The sequence below is a fragment of the Schistocerca gregaria genome, unplaced genomic scaffold (assembly GCF_023897955.1).
Source record: "Schistocerca gregaria isolate iqSchGreg1 unplaced genomic scaffold, iqSchGreg1.2 ptg000817l, whole genome shotgun sequence".
NCBI lineage: Eukaryota > Metazoa > Arthropoda > Insecta > Orthoptera > Acrididae > Schistocerca > Schistocerca gregaria.
The window spans coordinates 92,501-100,000 of record NW_026062184.1 but is presented as its reverse complement, the minus strand read 5'-3'; the positions used below and the strand labels follow the sequence as shown (position 1 = coordinate 100,000).

General features: G+C 57.6%; 2 non-coding genes and 1 pseudogene across 2 annotated transcripts; all 3 read left to right on the top strand.

The window, feature by feature from the left end:
• The first annotated feature begins 2,142 nt into the window (after positions 1-2,142).
• LOC126322503 (small subunit ribosomal RNA) lies at positions 2,143-4,035 on the top strand. The gene has a single exon (XR_007559061.1). It is a non-coding gene; the product is annotated as a small subunit ribosomal RNA (ribosomal RNA).
• Positions 4,036-4,390: 355 nt separating this feature from the next.
• On the top strand, positions 4,391-4,545 carry LOC126322486 (5.8S ribosomal RNA). The gene has a single exon (XR_007559045.1). It is a non-coding gene; the product is annotated as a 5.8S ribosomal RNA (ribosomal RNA).
• Positions 4,546-4,733: 188 nt separating this feature from the next.
• The window catches only part of LOC126322519 (large subunit ribosomal RNA), a 4,759-nt pseudogene continuing 1,992 nt past the window's right edge, over positions 4,734-7,500 (top strand).

The window sequence follows — 7,500 nt, the reverse complement described above, 5'->3', positions numbered from 1 at the left end:
CACTGCACCTTAACCTAACTTACACTGCACCTTAACCTAACTTACACTGCACCTTAACCTAACTTACACTGCACCTTAACCTAACTTACGCTGCACCTTAACCTAAGTTACGCTGCACCTTAACCTAACTTACGCTGCACCTTAACCTAACTTACACTGCACCTTAACCTAACTTACACTGCACCTTAACCTAACTTACACTGCACCTTAACCTAACTTACACTGCACCTTAACCTAACTTACACTGCACCTTAACCTAACTTACACTGCACCTTAACCTAACTTACACTGCACCTTAACCTAACTTACACTGCACCTTAACTGTCACATGTAACGTCACAGGAATGTAGCTTTGCCTAACAGCAACCCTCTGAACATAGTTCACTGCTTGGATCCTCTGGTGTCATGTGTATTTCTTGATGCCATGGTGCGTACCCTCACATAAAGGTCTTTCGAGTGTTGCGTACTTTCTACACAGTCCCGCTAACCACTGGAAGGGTGTACCGCTACAGAACGAATATCGCCCTCCCCTCCTGCCCTTCCGAGCTGGTCGGTCAGGCGTTTGTTTGTGAAATGAGCCTTGCAGCTGTTCAGTTGCATTCGGTTGTCGATGCAGTCAGTGTACGTTGTGGTACGGCCTGTGTGGACTGTCCGCTGATGTACGCGTAACCCACACTGATCATCCGTCGTTACGTACTGAGTGACATAATGTGGCACATGCTTGACCGTACACCGGCTGCGCCCTACAATGGCGAATCATAAGGGCCATATGTTGTGCACGATGCTACTTGTCTCGTCTCCCCATTACAGCGAGATTGCACTGTTTTACGCCGTACAGACATGTGGTAGGTACGGACGAAAGTATTGCATGTTGGCCCCCCCCCCCCCTCCTCCCTCTGCCGGGAATCAGCGTGAGCCGTCTGTTGATGTAGCGACGAGGGTTTTCCTATTTAATCGTATTGCCCCACACAACATGATAGCACGGTGGACCGCGTTCCACATCTGCGACATGCTACAGAGGCCGGTTGACAGTCGACCGCGCAAGGGACATTGCACACGTGCGGGGACCATCTTCCACGTGTTCTCTCGTGTACATGCCGCAGTGTGTATGTGGGCTGATGTAGCGTGTCGTGACACATAACATGCAGGCATGCCAGAATCGTAGATTTCGCAAATGTAGATTGACGTATACGATCCGCAAATGAACTGGAAATCAGTTGTTGAGCGGTTGTTCGCGCTGCAGGTGCATCGGTGATAGCGACGATCGGTACATCTATGAACCGGTTGTTTCGGCGGTACCCGCCATGCCCCCGAACCTGAGTTGGCCATGTGGGTATGAAGCGATACGAGGCTGTGGCTTGGTGGGACAGTCCCCGGCCGGTGAGGGGGGGCCGCCCGGCGTGCTGGCCGCGCGCTGCGTGAGCGCACGCACTACAGCCGGCTGATGGGGGGCGCCCAGTGGCAGGAGCGCCGGCCGACGGGCCCGGCTGGCGTCCCAGCTATGCGCCGGCGCACCCTGCGCGCGGCGCCAGGCGGCCAAAGTGGGTTCTGCCGAGCCCGGTGCGAAGCGCGGTGGACATCTGCAGTGTGCTGGTCCGATTGCGGACTGTGTGCGTTGAGGATGCGCCGCCGCCCGGCACTCGGCGTCGCGACGCCGTCTGCTGCTCGGTCGCCCCCAGCGGTTCTCGCAGGTGGTTTGTATCGCAGCTCTGCGGACGTGTTGGCGCGTGCGCTGTGCTGGGAGAGTTCGCTTCTGCACCCAAGTGGGGCTTTGCCCTTCTGTGGCGCTGGCGTTGGAGCTGCCGGTCACCGTAGGTGGCGCGTGTTGTTTCCCGCCGGCAATGCCACGACAGCACGCTCCCGGGCCTCTGTCGGCAGCGGCAAGCTCAGTTGGGAGCACGGGTGTTCGCACTGAAAGCGTCTACTCGCCTATCTCCGGGCGATTGCGCCTCTCTCGAACCCGACCAAGTACTTAGGACGGCGCTGCGCGCCGCCGGGACCTGAGAGGGTTTCGAGGTGTATCGTGCAGGGGAGCTCAGCCTCCTCCTGTTTGCAGAATAATTGAGCGGACGCTTGCGTGTTCGCGCGGGCCCTCGGGACACACTCCCGGGCGGCCGGCTGCTCAGCTCTCGTTGACGCAGCTCCCTGGTTGATCCTGCCAGTAGTCATATGCTTGTCTCAAAGATTAAGCCATGCATGTCTCAGTACAAGCCGCATTAAGGTGAAACCGCGAATGGCTCATTAAATCAGTTATGGTTCCTTAGATCGTACCCACGTTACTTGGATAACTGTGGTAATTCTAGAGCTAATACATGCAAACAGAGTCCCGACCAGAGATGGAAGGGACGCTTTTATTAGATCAAAACCAATCGGATTGGCTCGTCTGGTCCGTTTGCCTTGGTGACTCTGAATAACTTTGGGCTGATCGCACGGTCCTCGTACCGGCGACGCATCTTTCAAATGTCTGCCTTATCAACTGTCGATGGTAGGTTCTGCGCCTACCATGGTTGTAACGGGTAACGGGGAATCAGGGTTCGATTCCGGAGAGGGAGCCTGAGAAACGGCTACCACATCCAAGGAAGGCAGCAGGCGCGCAAATTACCCACTCCCGGCACGGGGAGGTAGTGACGAAAAATAACGATACGGGACTCATCCGAGGCCCCGTAATCGGAATGAGTACACTTTAAATCCTTTAACGAGTATCTATTGGAGGGCAAGTCTGGTGCCAGCAGCCGCGGTAATTCCAGCTCCAATAGCGTATATTAAAGTTGTTGCGGTTAAAAAGCTCGTAGTTGGATTTGTGTCCCACGCTGTTGGTTCACCGCCCGTCGGTGTTTAACTGGCATGTATCGTGGGACGTCCTGCCGGTGGGGCGAGCCGAAGGCGTGCTTGCGCGTCCCGAGGCGGACCCCGTTGAAATCCTACCAGGGTGCTCTTAGTTGAGTGTCTCGGTGGGCCGGCACGTTTACTTTGAACAAATTAGAGTGCTTAAAGCAGGCAAGCCCGCCTGAATACTGTGTGCATGGAATAATGGAATAGGACCTCGGTTCTATTTTGTTGGTTTTCGGAACCCGAGGTAATGATTAATAGGGACAGGCGGGGGCATTCGTATTGCGACGTTAGAGGTGAAATTCTTGGATCGTCGCAAGACGAACAGAAGCGAAAGCATTTGCCAAGTATGTTTTCATTAATCAAGAACGAAAGTTAGAGGTTCGAAGCCGATCAGATACCGCCCTAGTTCTAACCATAAACGATGCCAGCCAGCGATCCGCCGCAGTTCCTCCGATGACTCGGCGGGCAGCCTCCGGGAAACCAAAGCTTTTGGGTTCCGGGGGAAGTATGGTTGCAAAGCTGAAACTTAAAGGAATTGACGGAAGGGCACCACCAGGAGTGGAGCCTGCGGCTTAATTTGACTCAACACGGGAAACCTCACCAGGCCCGGACACCGGAAGGATTGACAGATTGATAGCTCTTTCTTGATTCGGTGGGTGGTGGTGCATGGCCGTTCTTAGTTGGTGGAGCGATTTGTCTGGTTAATTCCGATAACGAACGAGACTCTAGCCTGCTAACTAGTCGCGTGACATCCTTCGTGCTGTCAGCGATTACTTTTCTTCTTAGAGGGACAGGCGGCTTCTAGCCGCACGAGATTGAGCAATAACAGGTCTGTGATGCCCTTAGATGTTCTGGGCCGCACGCGCGCTACACTGAAGGAATCAGCGTGTCTTCCTAGGCCGAAAGGTCGGGGTAACCCGCTGAACCTCCTTCGTGCTAGGGATTGGGGCTTGCAATTGTTCCCCATGAACGAGGAATTCCCAGTAAGCGCGAGTCATAAGCTCGCGTTGATTACGTCCCTGCCCTTTGTACACACCGCCCGTCGCTACTACCGATTGAATGATTTAGTGAGGTCTTCGGACTGGTACGCGGCATCGACTCTGTCGTTGCCGATGCTACCGGAAAGATGACCAAACTTGATCATTTAGAGGAAGTAAAAGTCGTAACAAGGTTTCCGTAGGTGAACCTGCGGAAGGATCATTACCGACTAGACTGCATGTCTTTCGATGTGCGTGTCGTGTCGCGCAACACGCTACCTGTACGGCAGTAGCCGTGCGCCGCGTGCGGAACCACGCGTGCCTCTCAAAACTAGCGCAAGTGTTGTTGTGTGGTACGAGCGCTGAAGCTCTGGAGCGGCTGGCCTGCGGCACCTGGCGCCTGGCGCCGGTTTTGAATGACTTTCGCCCGAGTGCCTGTCCGCTCCGGTGTGGAGCCGTACGACGCCCATCGGCCGTCAGGCCGTTGGACACAAAGTAATGGAACAGGGGCCGTCAAACGCCTCAGTCCCGCCTCTGCAACTGTCTTGAAAGAGACGGTGGAGAACTGAAAAGATAAAGATCACCCAGGACGGTGGATCACTCGGCTCGTGGGTCGATGAAGAACGCAGCAAATTGCGCGTCGACATGTGAACTGCAGGACACATGAACATCGACGTTTCGAACGCACATTGCGGTCCATGGATTCCGTTCCCGGGCCACGTCTGGCTGAGGGTCGGCTACGTATACTGAAGCGCGCGGCGTTTGTCCCGCTTCGGGCGCCTGGGAGTGTCGTGGTCGCCTGTGTGGCCGGCCGCGTCTCCTTAAACGTGCGATGCGCGCCCGTCGCCTGGCGGTTCGCATACCGGTGCTTTCTCGGTAGCGTGCACAGCCGGCTGGCGGTGTGGCGTGCGACACCTCGTACAACGACCTCAGAGCAGGCGAGACTACCCGCTGAATTTAAGCATATTACTAAGCGGAGGAAAAGAAACTAACAAGGATTCCCCCAGTAGCGGCGAGCGAACAGGGAAGAGTCCAGCACCGAACCCCGCAGGCTGCCGCCTGTCGTGGCATGTGGTGTTCGGGAGGGTCCACTACCCCGACGCCTCGCGCCGAGCCCAAGTCCAACTTGAATGAGGCCACGGCCCGTAGAGGGTGCCAGGCCCGTAGCGGCCGGTGCGAGCGTCGGCGGGACCTCTCCTTCGAGTCGGGTTGCTTGAGAGTGCAGCTCCAAGTGGGTGGTAAACTCCATCTGAGACTAAATATGACCACGAGACCGATAGCGAACAAGTACCGTGAGGGAAAGTTGAAAAGAACTTTGAAGAGAGAGTTCAAAAGTACGTGAAACCGTTCTGGGGTAAACGTGAGAAGTCCGAAAGGTCGAACGGGTGAGATTCACGCCCATCCGGCCACTGGCCCCCGCCCTCGGCAGATGGGGCCGGCCGCCCGCGCGGAGCAATCCGCGGCGGGGTCGTGTCCGGTTGCCTTTCCACTCGCCGCGGGGTGGGGCCGTTCCGGTGTGCGGTGGGCCGCACTTCTCCCCTAGTAGGACGTCGCGACCCGCTGGGTGCCGGCCTACGGCTCGGGTGCGCAGCCTGTCCATCCGCGGGCCTCGGTTCGCGTCTGTTGGGCAGAGCCCCGGTGTCCTGGCTGGCTGCTCGGCGGTATATCTGGAGGAGTCGATTCGCCCCTTTGGGCGCTCGGGCTCCCGGCAAGCGCGCGCGGTTCTTCCCGGATGACAGACCTACCTGGCCCGGCCCCGGACCCGCGCCGCTGTTGGCTCGGGATGCTCTCGGGCGGAATAATCGCTCCCGTCAGCGGCGCTTCAGCTTTGGACAATTTCACGACCCGTCTTGAAACACGGACCAAGGAGTCTAACATGTGCGCGAGTCATTGGGCTGTACGAAACCTAAAGGCGTAATGAAAGTGAAGGTCTCGCCTTGCGCGGGCCGAGGGAGGATGGGGCTTCCCCGCCCTTCACGGGGCGGCGGCCTCCGCACTCCCGGGGCGTCTCGTCCTCATTGCGAGGTGAGGCGCACCTAGAGCGTACACGTTGGGACCCGAAAGATGGTGAACTATGCCTGGCCAGGACGAAGTCAGGGGAAACCCTGATGGAGGTCCGTAGCGATTCTGACGTGCAAATCGATCGTCGGAGCTGGGTATAGGGGCGAAAGACTAATCGAACCATCTAGTAGCTGGTTCCCTCCGAAGTTTCCCTCAGGATAGCTGGTGCTCGTACGAGTCTCATCCGGTAAAGCGAATGAGTAGAGGCCTTGGGGCCGAAACGACCTCAACCTATTCTCAAACTTTAAATGGGTGAGATCTCCGGCTTGCTTGATATGCTGAAGCCGCGAGCAAACGACTCGGATCGGAGTGCCAAGTGGGCCACTTTTGGTAAGCAGAACTGGCGCTGTGGGATGAACCAAACGCCGAGTTAAGGCGCCCGAATCGACGCTCATGGGAAACCATGAAAGGCGTTGGTTGCTTAAGACAGCAGGACGGTGGCCATGGAAGTCGGAATCCGCTAAGGAGTGTGTAACAACTCACCTGCCGAAGCAACTAGCCCTGAAAATGGATGGCGCTGAAGCGTCGTGCCTATACTCGGCCGTCAGTCTGGCAGTCATGGCCGGTCCTCGCGGCCGGCCGCGAAGCCCTGACGAGTAGGAGGGTCGCGGCGGTGGGCGCAGAAGGGTCTGGGCGTGAGCCTGCCTGGAGCCGCCGTCGGTGCAGATCTTGGTGGTAGTTGCAAATACTCCAGCGAGGCCCTGGAGGGCTGACGCGGAGAAGGGTTTCGTGTGAACAGCCGTTGCACACGAGTCAGTCGATCCTAAGCCCTAGGAGAAATCCGATGTTGATGGGGGCCGTCATAGCATGATGCACTTTGTGCTGGCCCCCGTTGGGCGAAAGGGAATCCGGTTCCTATTCCGGAACCCGGCAGCGGAACCGATACAAGTCGGGCCCCTCTTTTAGAGATGCTCGTCGGGGTAACCCAAAAGGACCCGGAGACGCCGTCAGGAGATCGGGGAAGAGTTTTCTTTTCTGCATGAGCGTTCGAGTTCCCTGGAATCCTCTAGCAGGGAGATAGGGTTTGGAACGCGAAGAGCACCGCAGTTGCGGCGGTGTCCCGATCTTCCCCTCGGACCTTGAAAATCCGGGAGAGGGCCACGTGGAGGTGTCGCGCCGGTTCGTACCCATATCCGCAGCAGGTCTCCAAGGTGAAGAGCCTCTAGTCGATAGAATAATGTAGGTAAGGGAAGTCGGCAAATTGGATCCGTAACTTCGGGATAAGGATTGGCTCTGAGGATCGGGGCGTGTCGGGCTTGGTCGGGAAGTGGGTCAGCGCTAACGTGCCGGGCCTGGGCGAGGTGAGTGCCGTAGGGGTGCCGGTAAGTGCGGGCGTTTAGCGCGGGCGTGGTCTGCTCTCGCCGTTGGTTGGCCTCGTGCTGGCCGGCGGTGCAGGATGCGCGCGCCTGCGCGGCGTTCGCGCCCCGGTGCTTCAACCTGCGAGCAGGATCCGAGCTCGGTCCCGTGCCTTGGCCTCCCACGGATCTTCCTTGCTGCGAGGCCGCGTCCGCCTTAGCGTGCTCCTCCGGGGGCGCGCGGGTGCGCGGATTCTCTTCGGCCGCCATTCAACGATCAACTCAGAACTGGCACGGACTGGGGGAATCCGACTGTCTAATTAAAACAAAGCATT